Here is a 20288-nt window from a genome sequence, read left to right as displayed (position 1 = left end):
AAAATATGAGTATTACAGTCCAAAAACACATAGGAAATATAGAACCTCATCTATATCATCATGGACTTGTAAAGATTCTCATCGAGGACCAACTAAAGAAAAACAAAGATACCTGGGAACAATTCTTGATAAGAAACTACTTTCAAGAGCCATCCGAGACATCTGAATGTAGTACACCAAAGACACCAAGAAAGAGTAGGAGAAAAGAAAAGAGTGCCATAGTCCAAGACTCTCCTACTACAGAAACTCAAGAAGTTGGTCAAAAAGAAAAAGAGAATAGAACTAAGGACAAGAAACAGAAAAAAGTGAAAGGCAGAAGAAACATACAAGAAGTCTACCAATCACCTGAGCCATCTATAGAGGAAGGTTATCAAACGCTGTCAGAGAGATTAGTGCATCTTCAAGAACAGGCTGCTATAGCAAAGAAAAAGGAAAAAGGGAAACAGAGCATACAAGAAGGGAGTACTAGTCCACCATACTTAAGGAGAAGCACCAGGCTAAGAGGAAAGGGGAGTAAAACGACCCCACTTCATTGACTTGGGTGGGGAAACACCCAAGAAACCTCTAGCTGGCCGTAGTCCACCTCGTCCTCAGCCAAGTATTGAAACTAGTCCTCCACATATTGATGAAAGCCCTTCTAGGCCATAGCTAGAGTGCAGTCCTCCTCCTCGACAAGATTTTGAACTCAGTCCAAGAAAGACACCTGAAATAGATCCCAGTCAACAGGAGGTATATGACTACCTTGAATCTTTAGAAAAATCAGTTGTAGGTCTGAGTACCACTCTGCCCCACATGACACTAGATGCACAAGTTCAATCCTTAAAGCAGGAGGTATTTGAATTAGAGGTTCTAAACAGGCATATCAAGCAAGAAAATGAAGCACTCAAGGAGTAGAGCAAAGTAGATAAAATTGTTCATGATAACACTATGCTTCATTTGGGACTATGGCAAAAGAAAAACAAGAAACTAAAGAAAAAGTGCAGAAAGTTGACCAGAGAATTGATCAATCTCAAATTCAGATGTCTAATAAGGAAACCCAGCATGGTGGTAGCACCAAAAAAGAAGAAAAGAGGGCTAGATGTCCTAGGAGAGGCTTCAGAACATATGGATTAGAGGGGAATGACTAAATTTTGGTTGCATGAGGACATGCAACACCTTCACAGTGGGGGTATGTTGAGTCCCAAACCTGCATCTTCCCTATATACCTTTTCAGCCTTCTTTTCCATTTATTTGATCCACCAAGCTGTCAAATCATTGCATATTAGTCTAAAAAGAGCTTATGAAATGGTTTCCTAACTATGTTTATGACTGCTGTTTGATTTAGATTTTTGTTCAAGCAGCTGCGGAAACTTGTCACTTTCTGCAGCCAGCTCAAGTTTCCGTAGCCATTTTGTTAAAGACTATGTTACAGGTGTCCAATGGAGAATCCGGCCACATGGGCAAGCTCCAAATGACATGTACATGGAGCGTGTCCCCTCAGTTCAGCCGAATCACTCACAAACAGCCATGTTCAAAAACGGTCAAAGGAGGGGTCAAACCAAGAGTTTTTTGGCGGCACGGTTTTTTTTTGCCTACGTGAAGGTTTGTGTGGCAAGATCCTCAATTTCTGGAGGCGTGCCAACACCTGTGGATAAATCCGTGAACTGAATCGAGCAGCCACCACTCCATGGATTTATCTGTCATAATTACCATACCGCTAGATCTCAAGCCGTGGAGATTTACGTGTCTGTTTGGCAGCGTAGAATCTAGGAATTAGTTATAGCATTTTCACTTATAAATAATGTGTTATCAAATGCTTGACAGTTAGCTTTTCATATGTAATCTTGACTGTGTTTTACGAGCCACTGTACCGTGCTCTATTTCTATGTTTTTACTGCACTTTAATATATGAGAAGACAACATTCTTGAGTTCCATTTGTGACTGAGTATTGATTGGCTGAGGTTGCAGAGGGCCCCTGTACACCAAAGCCCTATATCTACTGTATAATTTCTCGCCTTCTTTCATTATGTTACTGCTTTTATAATTAGTTGCCTGTATATATATTTCCTGATGTTTATAACTAACTGTTGTTCATCTTTTCCTTTTATGCTTTCTTATGGTTGCTAGCTGATCAATCTTTGTCTTTCAGGTTCTTGTAGGCAGCCCGAGCAAATTACATAGTTTTAATGACTACTGACATGAGATCATCTTGTCCTTTCTGCTGATTCATTTACTGAGTTTTAATTCCAGCATTGTCATTTCTTTCAGTTTTGCTTTGCTTATTTACTTTTCTGCCACTTAGATATCATATTACTCATCTGTTTATGATTTCCTTCCTATAGCCAAGTGACTCAATTAGTGAGGAATCAGAATATTATTTGTTGTAGTATGATTTAGTTTGCTTTCCTACAAGTTAGAGATTAAATTACTTATGTCATTTTCAAGAATTAAAATATGAATGAGTAGTTAAATCTTAGTTTCCTTTTATGCAATTTGATTTCTTGCAATTTAGATATCATATTACTCAGCTTGTTTATGATTACTTCCTATAGCTGGAGCGAATCGAAAGGTGAAGGGTCAGAATGTGGGTTGAAGTAGTATGATTTAGTTTTCTTTGCTTTCAGTCCTTGAGTTGCTTTGAGTTCAGTTTTTATTTTCTTTTCATACAGCAGTAAGGATACTGGGCCATTGTCACTAGTTCACGGTTTTGGTACATTTATTTCCTTTTGAGAATTGATTTCATCACAGTCAGTTTGAAACCTTCTTTTTGAGAACCTTAAAGTTTGGAAAATAATTGTAGAAATCACCATTACCATCCATACTTGAATCATTGTAGAAATCACCATTACCATCCATACTTGACTTTCAATTTCGCCATCTCACACTAGGGAATCCACAAAAGATAAACCCAAAAACAAACCAAAAACTCAAAAACAACAAAGAGCTAAGAAATCGGTTATCTTGCATATACAGTGCACTTCACTTCAGCAGTTTACGACTCTCGGATTGACATTTTAAATAGCAATTTAGGACACACTAAATTGACCAAACAATAACCTACATGGAAACTTAACTTTACCCTTCTTTCCATGAACTTTACTACCACTAGTTGATGGTGTGTCACCAACATGATCCCCAAAGTTTGATGACACAGGATGATGTGAACAAGAAGACCAATCTTCTAAGATTTGAGGAATATTAGGACAATTTCGAAGAACATGGTCTCCTGTGTTAGCGTCGGTATCTTCATCCCTCCATTAGTGATCAAAATTTCTCATTTGGCATGCATTTTAGGTGTCCCATCCAATCAGTTGCATTCCATTAGGTGATGGATCAACTGATGGTAGTGGTTTATTATCAAATTTCCCTCATGGTTTTTACCTGCTGGCCTATTTTCACACATTCAGGTCATTTACAGTTATTTTTTTATCAATACACTTGTACAAGTCATTTTAGGGTTTTCAGGTCTCATTAGGTCTAGGGTTTTCTACCATGATCTTCAAAAGCTCAATAAGAGGCCAGCAGGCACATGAGGATGTTTAATAGGTTCATAAAATCACAAATTCTACTAATGATTTGCTCCATAAAGGGTTTTTACCTCAAAACTCTGTTTTGAGGTGAAAACAGAGTTTTTCTATTTATGTAAAATTTTTATGTAATTTTATTCTTTTCATATGTAATAAAGCATCATCTACAGCCCTGGGTCACCTTGCCAAAGTCCAGCACTCCAGCTACTACAAAGAGACAAGAAAATCCAAAGCATTAGTCCATCAAATGACAAAAAGGAGCGAAAATGCAAAAACAGGGTTTTTAAAAGCAAAGTGAAAAGGGAACCTTAGAAAGTGGGTTTTCTCTAAATGAAAAATTAGAGTCCAAATGTATGTAAAGTGCTCCATTTTGTTACAAGACTTCATTTTGTGATAAAGAGAGAAAGAAAGAGAGAAAATCACATTTGAGGAGAGAAAGGACAAAGTTGCAGCAAATTTCAAGTGTTCTCACTGGCGCGACGCACCTAGGCACTGGTGCAATGCACCTGCCAGGCGATATGCACCGAGTGCGGGATTTGCAAAGAGTTTTCAATGGGCGCTACGCACCTACCCGATGCTACGCACCTGGGCGTTGGCATGGCGCACTTGTCAGCCAAGATAAAAATTCATGCCATCGATTTTCTAAAGCTCCAAATTTGCAAATACCATCCCTTCAAGTAAGTAAACCCTCCCATTTGCCATAGCAAGAGATTTTTTCATCCTTGATGGTGTTTTGAAAGATGAAAAATCAAACCCTAAGTTTCTTCACAGTTGTCTTGCAAAACTGTCTAGGGTTTTGTTATTCTTGTTGTTTTTACTCCCTTGCATAATTTTCCCACATCCCATCCCCCTGCACTAAATTTCCCTAATTCCCCTTCCCCTTTCCCTCTCCCATTTACACTCACCTTATCCCCTATCACCAAACCCTAAGCCCTATACCTAACTCCCACTATTCCCCAAACCCTAATTTTCATTTCCCAAACCCTATCATTCCCTAGTAACCCTACAGCCATCATCAAAACCCTCCTTTGCACCTAGATTATCAGTCAACTCATTAAATCCCAAAGAAGAAAAAAACAGTCACCTATACTTAAGAAAATCTCTTCATACTCATCATTCTACACTCTACATTTGCAAATATGGAAACAGATTCAGCTTATGAAAGGGATGAGGAAACTGTGAGTTATTCCTCCCAAGACATTCATGCATCAATAAAACCACATAAGGGAGGAAAACACATCTGAGAGGAACCCACCACATTCAGAGATTTACTAGCTTGTCCTCTTCCAGTAGCATGCTTTAAACATCATTCTTGCTACTAGTTTTGTGAGATGGTGGAGAAGGTGAAATACCACCATGAACTGGCTAGACTATTTGTCCTTCATCTTCACAATGGCCAGGTGAACTTAGCAGGTGTTTCCTTCACTTTGACACCTGAAGCTATAGCTGCAGCAATAGGTATTCCAAATGTGGGTGAACAATGGAACAAAGGACATCTTGTGGGCAAAGAGCATTATGAGCCTTATGTCAAGGCTAGTTATCAAAAGAAAATCAGTAGGGTCTTTCCTTTCAGATACCTACATGATACTTATGCTCCACTCATGAAGCTTATTATCAAATATTTCATGTGTGAAGGGAGGTTTTCTCACTTGTAAACTTACCATGTTAGATTATTAATGCATTCCACTAGAGTGAGGATGATGAACCTCCCCTATTTCATATGCAGAAATATTGAGAAAATGGATACATTGGTGCAAAGGAAACCTCTTGCTCAACAGTTCAATAGAATTTATCATTTTACATTGATCAAGATTGTTGTTTTGCATCAGCTGAGCTTGTTGAACATTTCATGGGATACCTTCATTTCACATGAGGTATTCAAAAGCCCTCAAGTGACCCCCTTAGTGTTTCAAAAGGAAGGAGGGCCTTCAAATTAGCCAGAGGTTCATGAGACCCAAACTACAGGTGTGCCAGTATTTTTCACTTATGAAAAAGGCACAAGGATTCTATTTGCAGCTGCCAAATGAGTATTATCTCCACCTGGGGTGGAAGGGGTCTCATTTCCTTTATCAGACCACAGGCAAATGCTATCTTCACCCGGGGTGAAAGGGGCTTTTCCTTCTTCTTCAGTAGATCAGGATAAAGGTAAGAAACCATTGCATGATGAAGGGCCTTCTGAAGGTCAAGAGAGAGATTTGTTTTTGATTCAGGAGGAGGATACTGATTTGGGCTCCTAAAGCTCAAGGCTCAAGGAGGTCATTAGAGAGAAAGAAGCTGACATCCATGCCTTATCACTTGATCTTGAGAGGGCTAAGTGGATTATCAACTTCCTTGAGCAAGAAAACAAGAAGCTTACTGACAAATAAGAACTCCTCGAGCTACAAGTCATCAAAGAAAATCGACAAAAGTCCAAGAGGGAAAAGGGCAAGTTGATTGAGAAAAAAGACAATGATCAAGAATATGTGTTGGAAAAGGTGAATATGCACTTGGAGAAGCTGCTTGAGAAAGCCAACAAGGAGAAAAAGATGTTGCGCCACATGGCTTATCACTATTTGTCACGAAACAAAATTTGTAAAACAAGGATAAGGAGCCTAAAAGCCAAGTTAATGAAAACTTTGAGAAGAAAGAAAGAGAAATATAAGCTCAAGATCTTGGCTGAAGCTTCATTGGCCCAGCATAACACTTGACATAGATCAATCATGCAAAATTTCAGGAAATTTGGTGAAAATTTTAGCATTTTTGAAATTTTCAAGGAAAAAACAGGCTTTTCCGGCAGGTGCGTAGTGCCACCTGGCGCTCGCTTTTGATGGGGACCTCCATTTGAAGAAAAATTGGCATTTTTGGATTCCTTATGAAAATTTATGCATGCTCAAAAATTACTAGGAAATTTTGACAAGTTTTGGACCTCCAAAAGGGCCAAAAACACCTCAAAAATGCCCTCTCTGCCACTTTTTGGCTACACATGAAGTAGTCTTGGGAGATTGAAATTTTGGAGTGGCAAATGGACTCCAAATCACAAAATTCAAGTTGTTCCAGAAATTAGACTCATAGGGATTTTCAACAAGCTACCCTACACCTGATTTGAACCTCGGGAAGCCCTCCAAAAGTAGCTTGGAAAAAGTGCTACGCACAGAAAAATGGCGCTACACACAGGATGAAAAAGTGTCAATTTTGCTCAAAAACTTTGTTTTTCGCCTAGTTTTCTTCTAATTTGACTTCTTTTTATCTTATGGTAAAATTCATGATGTCACATGATGTAAATTGATGTACTACGATGTAAAAATGATAAAAATTGACTTCATGAGGTAGATACATCAGTTGTAGGTGGTTTAGAGTTGAATGAATCAGTTTCCTAAGTTTTAGAGGCAAGCTGTTCCATTGCCTATTTTGTGTTCCTAGTTTAGATATGGTTGAAACCACCCCTCTTCTCATGGATTCGACCCCTGATGGATAGCACAGGTGGTTTGGAGGTCTATATCATGTGTTTTTTCAGTCATTTGTAAAGGTTGGACTCTTGTGAATGCTTTGAGCATTATTGTACATCATCTCTGCAGTTTGGCAAGGAAATAGACTAGGGTTTGCAGCATTTTGTGGGATTCTTGTGGCAAGGTGACTTAGTATTGTTTTTCCTTCTGTGAATCAAGTTATCATATGTTTATGTGTGCCATTATCTCTGTCTTTTCTGCTTAACTAAATGAATCAAGTATAAAGGTGGAATTCATTGATGTTGTAGTGCTCTACCTTAGGGTTTATTCGGTTTTATATGTTTTCTATTGTTTGAAGAGGATTCATGACACTTCCATGCCCTCTAAAACTCCTCACCAGTCTTAAAACTCACCATTACACCTAATCTGAAGTACTAAAGCATTTGCCTACCTCACCCCACAGAAACTTCTACAAGACTGAGTTCATTCCCCAGACCCAAAATTGCCTTTCACATTTGATCCAAAAATCAACCATAAAACTCAATCAAACTCCTCCGAGTATATATCTACCCTAAAATTAGTCTTTACATCAGTCATCTCAAGCCTAATTTTCTATATTTTCCTGAGATTGACAAGGAGAGAGCCCTCTCCTGACCTGGTAGGGCTAGCTACCAGGTTAAGCGTGGTTTGATGTTACCCTAGAGCTGCCTTTCTCAGCCTGAGGTAGATTTAGGCCATAACATCCTGCACAAAGTTTGCATGGATATCGAAATTTGTGAGGCTTAATGGATGGTTTCTCATTAGATGTTACATTCATAGCAATGGTTGCTTGGTTGCCCCTCTGCTGAATTTGCTTCTTCTTCTTCTTCTTCCCTTTCTTCTTCTTCTTAGCCACCTAGTTACTAGTACCAATACTTTCACTAGGTGAAGAGGAAGAAGGGGAGAAAGAAACAACCAAGGAAGAAGGCAAACGGTCAAATTTAGGATCAACTAGAGGTTGATTTTGTCCAGTTGGAGGTGTACTCGATTGCGGAGAAATCACAATATTTTGAACCAAGGTTGAAAACAACCATACTGGCAAGCCAATGGTAAGTCCCGGTAGGGATAATGTAGCCATATATGGAGCACTAATATTTCCAAAAGGAGGAAAAGGATTAGGATTCCCATCAAAAGGAATTCCTTGATCGGTGACCTCTGGATTTGTCGCCATATGTTTCAACCCAAGATCAACTAAGGAGCGAGCGTGGAGGATGTTATCCGCGGTCAATTAATTTTATTTTAATCAAAGTAATATAACAAAACAAAAGAGGGATAATCTACGAAAAAGGTTTACCAAGTAAATGTGAACTGCAGAATACCTCCTAGTGAACCGAGAAGTACGGGCAGGCAATCTCCCTGAATGCTGTGTTCGGTGTATTAGAGTGTACAAGGCAGCTGACTCGGTTACCTAAGGATGGATAACAACCTAGTGTTTTCCTCCCATATATACCCGAAGGTACGTAGAGGTCCAGTCCATATAAGCGTTGTCTAATGAAAAACCGCACAATGAGAGCATTCCCATATACTTTATATACTGTAACACGCCCTATATACACGAATGTACGTGGATGAGCTACGATATACTCATGTACATGGAATGAGGTATCACACTCAGGATGTATTGCAGACAAGTTAGCGACAACTACTTTGTTTTACGACGCCAGAACACGTCTCTAGCCTAGACCTCTAAATGTTTTTCGTTAGGTGACAATGCTCCATTAGGTAAATTCAGATAAATTTTACGTTGATATTCTTTAGAATTTTCCTTTTAGGTTCACCACGTGATGTATATTTGCAATTCCTAAAATGCAACTAATATGATAAGCATTCTTTCCATTCAATTTAATAATGAAAATACTTAGCTAGTTGGGATAGAGCAATCAAATTTTTGACAAAGAGCAAAGAGCACATCTAATGCAATTTCCCTAGCTATTCCTTTCAAGCATTCACAAACTTTTTCAATGCAACATGCATGTATTTCTTTTTTATTTCCCTTAATGTGAATGAACAAAAAGGAAAACTAATGCACAATAGATCAATAAACTCTTTTCATAAAAATGACGATTTTGCGACAATTTCTTTTCAAGGAAAGGAAGACTTTACAACACTTTCGTTTTCAAAGAAATGAGGAATTACGACACTTTCAACGAAAAGAATAATCATATGCACACATCAATAAATCGATCTTTTAAGAATGCAGACTTGACGACAATTCATTTTTCGAAAGAAAAGACAATCTTACGACACTTTCTTTCGCTAAAGATCAATCGACCAAAAAAACTAACTTTCGACTATAGATTGAAAATGACAAAGCAAATACATAAGAAAAATTTATCAATCCTAGTCTAAGTAGGGCCAGGGAAGGAGATTAAAAACTATTTTCAGAGACAAGACATCATTGACATTAAGAAAATCATTCAAATAGGAGAAAATTAGCAAAAAACTTCAGCTCCTAGATGGGAAACTGACCCTCAAGGGATCAACGCAAGTAGCAGTGAGAGACAGTGAGCTTTAGCACACTGGCTCTATGCGGGAAGTACATTTCAGTGCACTGTGTCCTTCATTGGGCTACGATGGTGATAGTAAGCCATTTTGAAGGCAATTTTGACACAGTTTTGACTCAATTTTCAATGAAAGAAGACTGAAATTCAATCAACGACCACAAATACAGTATGTAGAAATGTCTTAAGAGGATGATAAGCTACTAATATGGATGATCGCTGCCCAGTATGGTCTCCAATTTGTCTTTGGAAGTTTTAGTGTCTACAAATAAATGCTTAAACCCATAGACTAGTAGCTAAGTCTAGAACAACAGTGCAAAGCATTCTCTACTTTTTCTATGACCAATAGATTCAATAAGAGGTAAAGAAGCCTACTCGAAGCTTTCGCTTACTCCTTATCTCCCTTGACCAATTCTGTTGCTCCTTTCTATACTTAATTTTCTTGAAAAGTACTTGGACACAGACAGAAGACAAAAACTGATCAAAGCATATGATAATGATCTATTGATTAAACATAGCATGGAATCAAGTACATAGTACACATATGAAAGCATCAAGGAATAACACAAGCATATGGAAAAATATTTGAACACTTTATTTGTAAAAGGAAGAGTTACAACCCAATTTTCTTGATTTAGTATCACCTCTCCAGTTCAATCCCATCCTCTCGTCATAACAAGAAAGACATTTTGACATCATTATAATACATGAAATCAACTCAAGTCTCATACTAACAACATCTCCCTATAATTCAATGATTTCCAACCCTTAATCACTTAGTTGAGTGGTATTTTTATAGGTGAATGAGGGAAGTTATGCCATAAATGGTGATAATGAATGCCCTACCAAAATTAGGATTTAGTTCCATGGAGGAAGGGATAAAGGGATTGATGTTCCTTAACTCCCTACCTCGTCCAAATTTGAGCTCAAAGGAGTAGATAAACTTGGGAAACTTCTAGATGCATCGAATGGATAAGAATATTCCTAAACCCCAATGCAATTTTGCTCAAATTCACCCGGCGCAGGCCAAAGAGGGCTCAAGTGCGTTGCATAGCATCCTAGCAGTGTACTAGATTGCACTGCAATGCACCCTAATGAAGGCCTGCCTGTGCTGATCTTCTCAGAGGCAGTTTTTGGATGATTTTAGTCATGGAACTTCTTGGGAAGCTAAGCATTCTAATGGTTGACTTATTTAGGGCATGTAGCAACTGAATTAGGGTTTTATGGGCCCTAATAGTACTGATCTGTAAGTCGGGGTTGATGTGCCCAAATGAATCTTTAACAAGGGTCCTTCCATTCAGTCTGTGAAATGCCCCTGCTACCTTCCAGAGGGAAGTTCTAAGTATCTTTGGTAACTTTATTCATGACATTGTTGAGATATACATGGATGACTTCACTCCTTATGGATGCGATTTTGAGGAAGCTATTTGTTATCTATTCAAATTCTTAAAGAAATCATTGAAATAAATATTTCATTGAGTCCTAGGAAGGGATACAGGTGGACCCGAACAAAATTTCCATCATTAAAAGGGTCCCTATCCCTCAAAAGAAAAAATATGTCAGGAGCTTCTTTAGATTAGCTAGGTATTATAGAAGATTCATTAAACACTTTAGTAAATTGGCTTCACCCTTGTTTGGAATACTGGATAAAGATTCAGACTTTTGTTGGAAAAAGAACTATCAAGAGGCCCTTGAAGTGCTGAAAGAAAAGTTGGCCACTTCACCCATCCTTAAAGGTCCCAAATGGGAATTACCTTTCCATATACACATAGATGCATCAAATAAATCTATAGGGGCAGCCTTAGGACAAATGGAAGACAAATTGCCTTATATTATCTATTTCATCCGTAAGAACCTTTCTAAAGTTGAGTAAAATTATATAGTCACTGAAAAGGAACTCCTATCTATGGTACACTCTTTGAAAAATTTTATGCATTACATCACAGGTTATCGAACTTTTGTCCACACCAATCATGCAACCATTAAATATTTAGTGAATAAACCTGATGTGAATGCTAGGATGATTAGATGGTTGTTATTATTGCAACATTTTGATTTGACTGTTATTGAAAAACCGTGAAAAGATAATGTGGTTCCATATTTTCTGTCAAGGCCAACTTTGCCTGTAGAAAAGGAAGAAATGGTACATGATCCACTCCTATATGAACACCTCTTTTCCATCTCGGTGCTCTCTCCTTAGTTTACTGATATAGCCAACTAGTTGGTTGTTGGGAGGTTCCATCCTAATCTACCCTCTAAGGAGAAAAGAAAGATTATTAGGAAGAGTGTCCCATTCACTTAGATTAGCGGAAATATTTTCAAGTTGGGGCCACATCATATCTTGAGGAGATGTGTGAGGGAAGAGGAGGTATTTGAAATCCTCTCAGCATGCCATTATGGACCTTATGGAGGCCACTTTGCTACATAAGAGATCATCCTTAAAAGCTCTACAAGGAGATTACTACCAACACACTCTACATCAAGGTGTAAGAAGGTGCACTAACAAGTGTGATCAATGCCAAAGGATGGATAAGCCCACACCTAAGGATGGAATTCCCTTGCAACCTTAAGTGACTCTAGAACCATTTGAGAAATGGGGCATGCACTTCATTGGGCCCATTAAGCCCCCATTAGGATAAAGAAGCAACACCATATCAAGCATAGGACATCCACTGCCTATCACCGTTAGGAAAATGGGCAAGTGGAGGTCATAGATAGGGCATTGAGAACATTTTGACCAAGGTTCTTAGTAGCAACAAAAAGGATAGGGCAGACAGACTTGTAGAAGCCACTTGGGCCTACAAAACCACTTGGAAGGCCACCACTGGATTTACTCCATTTGAACTAGTATATGGGAAGAAGGCCCTACTATCCATTGAATTTGAATACAATACCTTAATGTTGATAGCTCAATTAGACTTGGACCTCACTACAAGACAGCAAGAGAGGTTACTCCAACCCAATGGTTTAGATTAATTTAGGCTGCAAGCTCTCCTACACACTTAGGTAATCCAACTACAAAGGCAGATTTGGCATGAAAAACACATTGAGGAGAGGACTTTTCAAGAAGGTGATTAGGCCACGCTGTATGATTCTAGATTCAAGGATTTAAAAGGAAAATTAATGACAAGATAGTTGGGTCCCTATTGTTGGCATTATGATATAGGTATTTTCCTTGATGGCAACTCACTCAGATGAAAGATCACAGTATAGCAGGCAAACAACAAAGAATTATCGTTTAGTCTTCACAGAATGAGGAAAGAGATGTATACAGAGGTTCACCATTGACCAAGCTGCGTATACACGCAGGTTCACTGTATATAAGTCGCGTATATGTACACACACACTTTCACAGAAGGAAAAGTGCGTATACCTTGGAAAACTAAGTTTTTGGTCCGAGGTATTTGGTCCATGGTATCTTGATCCATGATATTGGTCCAAGGTATCTGGTCTGAGGTATTGACCCTAGGTATTTGGTCCAAGGTATTGTTCCTAAGTGGTTTTCGTCCATGGTATTGAGAAAGGCCTACAAACTATAAAAGGAAGAGAAGATCAATAGGCCAAGGTGTGCAAGTATCGAATATCTGATGAATTGTGGGATCTAGTATGCAGGTTATTTGGTTATGGTGTAGTGCTGGATCTGAACTAAGGATGAACCTTAGCGGATGATGAGGGATTAGATCTAATGATGGATCAGGATCCTAAGGTGTAAAATGAACTATCATTATGTGTTTTTTCTCATGTATATTCTAGATTTGAATACTGACACATATATTATTCTATAAATGATATGATCTGGGTATAATCAAAGTCTGGAATAGCTGTAGAAATCTGAATTTATATTTGCAGATGTATACACTAGTTGGCTTTGATAAAAACACATATACACGCAGGTTCAACACATGGAAGTGGCGTATACATTATAAAATATGTTTTAGTTGCTTCTATTTGTTGTTGCAGATTTCAGTGTTCTGGCTTGGGTTCTGGTTACTGTATTCTGAATGATCAGATTGATGGGTTGTCAAAGTGATTGATTGATTCAGTTGTGGTTGGTTCAAAAGGTGAGTGGGTGATGCAAATATATTTGATGATTGAATGTAGTTATGATGGATCTAGTCTGAAAACTTATGAAACGTGGTCCCTGGAGGAAGAGAGAAGGTTGTATCCTTCTGTAGGTCAGCACCTATGTACTAGTAAACATATCGGCTAGTACAAGAGCTAGGGGGTTGTAGCTCTCTTCCAGTAGTATCTAGAAAATGAGAGAAGGTTGTAGCCTTCTGCAGCTCGAAGCCTGCATACTGGTATAAGTCTACACCAATACAAAATTGTAAACATAATTTTCTTATTATTAAAAGAAGACATAGACGACAACAATAGGTGGTTTTTACCCACATTGGGTTTCTACCTTATATCTTGGTGTTCATGTGTGATGCTTATGCTTTATTCTGCTTTTACTACACTGTCTAATTAATATCTGACATACTGGTTAAAGTTCAATACTTGATAAATTGATTAAATCAAAAGTTCTCTGCATATACGCTGGTTGCTTTAATAACAGTCGTGTGTACACACTAGTTCACTTAGCTAAAGTAGAGTATACAAATCTGCCTATGGAAATGGAAAATTATTGAGTTACTAATACTGATTCACCCCCCCCCACCCTCAGTATTATTTCCAACAATTGGTATCAGAGCGGGTCCTTTAGAAGAAGCATGATTGCTTGAATGTAGATCCATCATCATGAGTAATCAAGAAAGCGGGGGATCCATCAGACCGCCAATATTTGATGGGAGCAACTTTGTTTATTGTAATATAAGAACCACAACCTACCTTCAATCACTTGGAATAGATGTCTGGGAAATTGTGGAAGGAGCATATACATTTCCATCAGCAATTCCTACAGATACGGCAGGTAAAAAGCAATATGAAACCAAAGTCAGGGCTGTCAATACATTGTTGGGAAGTCTATCACAATTAGAGTTTGTCAAATTTGTGTAGATCAAATTAGCCAAAGAAATATGGGACAAAATCGTTATAAGCTACGAAGGAGACTCTCAAGTAAAATGTTCTAAACTGCAAACTCTCAGAATTCAATATGAAACTCTTAAGATGCACAATAATGAAAGTATTGCTAGTTACTTCTTACGTATAGATGAGGTTGTTAATTGCATGAAAAATTTGGGTGAAGAGATAAAGGAAGTGTCAGACCAGGTAGTAACTCCTCCAAATCAATTCATTCCTATTCATTCAGGTTGGTATTTATTATATACACGAGGGAGAGACTGTTCACTTCTTCTCCCGGTGACTATTCATATTTCTTATTATTTATTTACATTAGTTACACTTATTCACCCAATTCTGATGATTAGGTGTCAACATTACCCCCCTTAATATGAAGGGATGTTGGTGAGTCCAAGCATCATTCTGAATCGTTCAAGCTTTTATCTTCCAAGCGCTTTGGTGAAGATGTCTGCAATTTTCTCATTAGTGGAATAGTGGCAGAGATGGATTGTTTTGGCCTCAACATTATGTCGAATCAGATGATATTTAGTATTGATGTGATTCGTTCAATCATGGAACTGTGGGTTCTTTGCCAACTTTATTACCGAGGTATTGTTAATCATGAGTGGAGTCGATTGTACTTGTTTTACTTACAAATCTTCAAGAATTTTCCTGAGCCACACAATTTCTTTTGTTGCCACAGCTGCTGCCACATATTCTACTTCTGTTGTGGAATCTGTTGGAACTGATTGTTTGCATGATCTCTAGGAGACAACTCCTAATCCAAGACTCATAGCATAACCTGAAGTAGATACCCCAGTTTCTTTGTCTCCATCGAAGTCTGAATTAGAGTATCCAATCAAGCTGAAGTTGTCCACCTGTGTATACTTGATTCCAAGGTCTTTAGTTCCCTTCGAGTACCTTAGAACTATTTTTGCAGCAGACCAATGTCCCTCACAAGGCTTTTGCATAAACCTGGAAAGGATTCCAATAGCAAACGAAAAGTCTTGTCTGGTAGTAGTTAGGTAGTTGAGACTTCCTACAAGTTGTCTATACTTTGTTGCATCCTCAAATTCTTTTCCTTCAATGGATGTGAGATTTAAGTTTTGTTCCACTGGATTAGTAAGAGGATTGCATTCTATCATGCCAAACCTATTCAACATATCTCCAATGTACTTCTTTTGGGAAAGGAATATGGAGATTGGATGTTGAGTTACTTCAATACCAAGATAGTAATGAACATAGCCCAAATCAATCATTTCAAAACCTTTATTCAATTCCTTCTTTATAGATGTAATGTAGCTTTCATTGTTCCCTGTCATCAAAAGATCATCTACATATACCACAAGATATACAACTGTTTTGCCAACTTTCTTAACAAATAAAGTTGCATCGTCAAGATCATAATTTTTGAAATTGAGTTTCAGAAGATGCTCAATTAGTTTTTCATACCAAGCTTGCGATGCTTGTTTGAGGCCATACAAGGATTTCACAAGTTTGCATACTTTATGTTCATGTCCTTTCACAATAAATCCTTCAGGCTGGGACATAAAAATATTCTCTTTTAGATCTCCATTCAAGAAAGCAATTTTTACATCTATTTGATGGAATTTCCAGCCGTTCTGAGCTGCTAGGGCAAAGAGTGTCTGGATGGTAGCCCATTTTGCTGTGGAGGAAAAAGTCTCCTCATAATAGACCCCTTCCTTCTATGAAAAACCTTTTTCCACAAGCCTGGCTTTGTGCTTGTCAAGTGAGCCATCAGCTTTGTACTTGTTCTTGTAGACCCACTTGCAGCCAATTGGTTTGGTTCCTAATGGAGGATCAACCAGCTTCCAAGTGCCATTATTTATCAGGGCATCATACTCCTTTTGCACTGATTCTTTCCATTCATCATGAGAAGCAGCTACTTTGAAGGAAGTTGGTTCAAAATCTGTAGACAAATTCAATTCACAATCATAAGAAACATCCATATCAACAGGTGAACCAGAGTCATCTACATCACCTCCATTTTCCCGGTTTGAATTTCTAGTTCCTGTCTTTCCAACCTCATCAGGATGAACACTTTCAACTGTCTTTGTCAGCCACTTTGGGGGACCTTTCTCAGATGGTCCAAGTTGCTCCGTTGATTGAGTTGGGACTGTAAAAAGATTGAGTCTCCCAATTCTATCAATCACATCACTTAAAGTATCATCCGTTATTGGAGTTTCATGCGGGGGAGAGAGTTCATCAGAAGAAGATTCCACATGTTGATATAGTATAGGAACCCCCCCTTCAAGATGTGGAATCTGATTATCAAATTCTTGAAATTATTTTGCATTTGTGAATCTATCCAAGCTATGAAGTTGTTGCTCAACAACATTATCAGTTTTGGATGATTCAAGAAAGATTACATCTCTAGATACAACAAACCTTTTATTGACCTAATCATAGAGACGGTATGCTTTGGAGGTGTTCGAATACCCCAGGAAGATACGCTTACAACTTCTTGCACCAAGTTTGTTTCTATGTACCTTTGGTATCAAGGCATAACAGGTGGAACTAAAGACCCTGGGATGCTTTACCGAAGGAATGTGCCCATACCACATTTCATATGGAGTCTTGTTTCTAATAGCATTAGATGGACATCTATTCTTTATATATACAGCACATAGAATTGCATCAGCCCAAAACATCAACTTTACGTTTTTGAAAAACATCATGGAGCACACCATATTTAAGATTGTCCTATTCATTCTTTCAGCTACACCGTTTTGTTGCGGATTATAAGGCACAGTTGTTTGATATTTGATCCCCTGTTCGCGAAGATAGTTTTCAAATTCATTTGAAGTGTATTCTTTTCCATTATCAGTGTGAGTAGAGCCAATATGAGATTGTGCATCATTTTCAATCCATGTATGAAAGCTCTTGAATGTTTGAAAAGCATCAGATTTGTTCTTTAATAAATAAAGCCAACACATTTTGGTGTAGTCATCAATAAATGTCATCACATATTTATTTCCATTTGCAGAAGAAATAAGCATTGGACCACATAAATCGGAATGAATGAGTTCAATTTTTCTATGTGCTCTTGAATGTGAATCATGAAAAGATTGTTTTCTATGCTTTCCTAGAATGCAAGCATCACATTGCTTAAGTTTCCTAGGAATTGTCGGCAAACCAGCAACACCATTTTTCTTCAACAAGCGGAGGCTTTCATAGTTCAAATGTCCAAATCTAGCATGCCATAATAAAATTGATGGAAGTGTACCTTCTTCAAAATGAGAATTATATGAGAAATGTTGTACACAAGAAGAGGTACCTTGCAGCTTGAGAAGCCTTTCTTCTTCTATTCCCCTCATGACAAGTGAGTGGTCAGATGCTTTTCTCACCTCAAGCTTGCCATCAAACATATGAATGGAGTGACCTTGCTGGTGGATGTGGACCAAGGACAATAAGTTTCTCTTCCGCTGTGGGAGATATAGAACATGATGCAAAAGAAAGTCTGGAAGACTAGGCAATTTGAGCTTGATTGTGCCAAGCCTTGATGGCTTGATTTCTGATTGGTCTACAAAGTATACTGCTCCATCAACATTGTTAGTAAGTTCTTCAAAAGAATATTTTCTATGAGTCATGTGGCAAGTTGCTCCTAAATCAAGCAACCAATCATTTTTCCAAGAAGCAAGTGAAGCATTAAATAAATCTTCATTTACTCTGATATTACATTGTGCCACAACATAATGAGCAGATTCAGGTGCTTCACCTTTGTTTGTGTCATTAGTTTTACCTTTCTGTTGGTTTCTTTGCTGCTCAATTTTGTCCCAAGGTAGCTTCCTCTTCAACCACCTCTTCCTCTGAACTATCTTTCTCTTCCTCTTCGACCACCTCTTCCTCTGGAAGAATCTTGGGTAAGATTCTTTTCTTTATGAGCAAGGCACACAGCCTCTTCAAAAGATTCAGGGGTTTTCTTCTTTCCAAAAGCTTTCTCTTTTTCAGCAAATTTTTTCACAAGAGAGTCAAAGGTAATATATTTGAGATTTCCATTTTCTTGCAATGACTCGAGATAATTGGAGCAAGTAGGATAAAATGCCTTGACAAAAGTGATAAGAGGAATATCCAATTCAACCTTAGTTGCTTTGATATCATGCATTATAGATTTTACTTCGGATGCAAGAGCAAGAGGATCATTATTTTGTAATTCAATAGTGAAGAGTTTAATCATGAGTTGAACAACTTCAAGTGCAGAATGTGAGTCATAAATTTCTTTTATCTTTTGTAAGGCTTCGAAAGCAGTGGAAAATGGTGAAATATGGCGACTCACCTCTTCACTTACAGATGTTACAATTAATGCATAGGCTTTGTTGTTCTTATTTTCCCAAATGGTGAACTCTTTGTCTGAGGTAGGCCATTCTGGATCTTTGTCTCCATCTCCAATACACACTCCTTTCCACAACTCATTGAAAATGAGGGTGTGTTTTATCATCCGGGACCACTCAGGATAGTTCTCCTTGCCAGTGAGAACTATTCCCATAATGGATATGATTTAATGCATTGTAAAATCCGTGTACTGTAAAAAAAACTTTAGGTAATATACTGTAAAAAAAAAAAAAATTACTTCTCGTGGAAAACTCTGTTTTAATTGGTGGCAAAGAACAGTGTATATTAAAACCAACAGCCTTAAATATGCCAGCACATATGGATGGAATTGGCAGCAATATGGCATATGGCATATGGCAGCGCAGTATTGCCAATATATAAATGTTATATAACTGCTAAGAGTGCACAAATAAATGTTATACCAAGGATGGTTTCTAGGAAGAAGCATTCTCCATAAACTTCAACGCCACGCCATTCTTTCTTTGCTTCATCAAATATTTTGATAAGCATATTTCAAATGAGATTCAGCAACGGATGTCTCGGTTCTGGTAATGGAACGTTGGCAGTCATGTCAGACCAGCTAGCGGACTTATGTGAAAGCGCTGTTATATAATAGCAAGTTGGCTAGCGGAGGTCTGGCAATGGAATGCTGGACAGCAGCGTATGGAGGGAGGCCAGTAGCGTGGAGAGATCAGCATATGGAGTATTCAATAGCTCATAGACTGAGACAATGTTATATTAAAACAACGCATAGACTAAGACAGTGTTATATGAAAACAATGCATAGACTAGAGACATCATTGTATGGTGTATTCAACAGAGTTTATGGATAGATAATATATTATGCAGGTGGTGGAGGTGAGGCATATACCATATTTTGGTGAGTGTTTTGTAGGAGCAGCGTAGTCAGAGAAAAATAGCAACGAGGTACAAAGATACACAACCAGAAAACGATCAAATGATATTATGTTATGACCCTTCCTTGAAGATACCAGTAAGATGAAGCTCCAAAATACATATGATTGTTGCAACAGAACTTCTTCAAGGATAAAACCCACGGAGGATAAATAGTCGTGCTTTGGATGGAAAAAATTGTTCTCTACAGGGACTAATGAACTGTAACTCTCCACTAACAAATGGCCTCCTTGCTTTGTGATATCCATCACAATCAAACAACATCATATTGGCCATGCATTTCTGCACAGGTTAGGCTTAATTCATATACAATAAATGGGAAAACAATGAGATCAATACTAAATCGTCAACACAGAGCATTGGGTATTCGATGGGTATACTAAACATTACCCAGATTATCACGCAGAGGGAAGACTTGGATTATCACGTAGAGGGCATACTTGGATTATCACGCAGAGGGCAAACCTAGATTTCTGAAAAATGGCAGAAGGGAGTTACAATGGCAGATAGAAGCCAAAAATGGTGCTAGCTCTGATACCATGTTAGA

Source organism: Pinus tabuliformis, chromosome 3_1 (assembly GCF_031772625.1).
Source record: "Pinus tabuliformis cultivar Carrire ecotype Pingquan chromosome 3_1, CPIR1, whole genome shotgun sequence".
In the NCBI taxonomy this organism is placed as follows: Eukaryota; Viridiplantae; Streptophyta; class Pinopsida; order Pinales; family Pinaceae; genus Pinus; species Pinus tabuliformis.
This window is presented reverse-complemented; position numbering follows the sequence as displayed.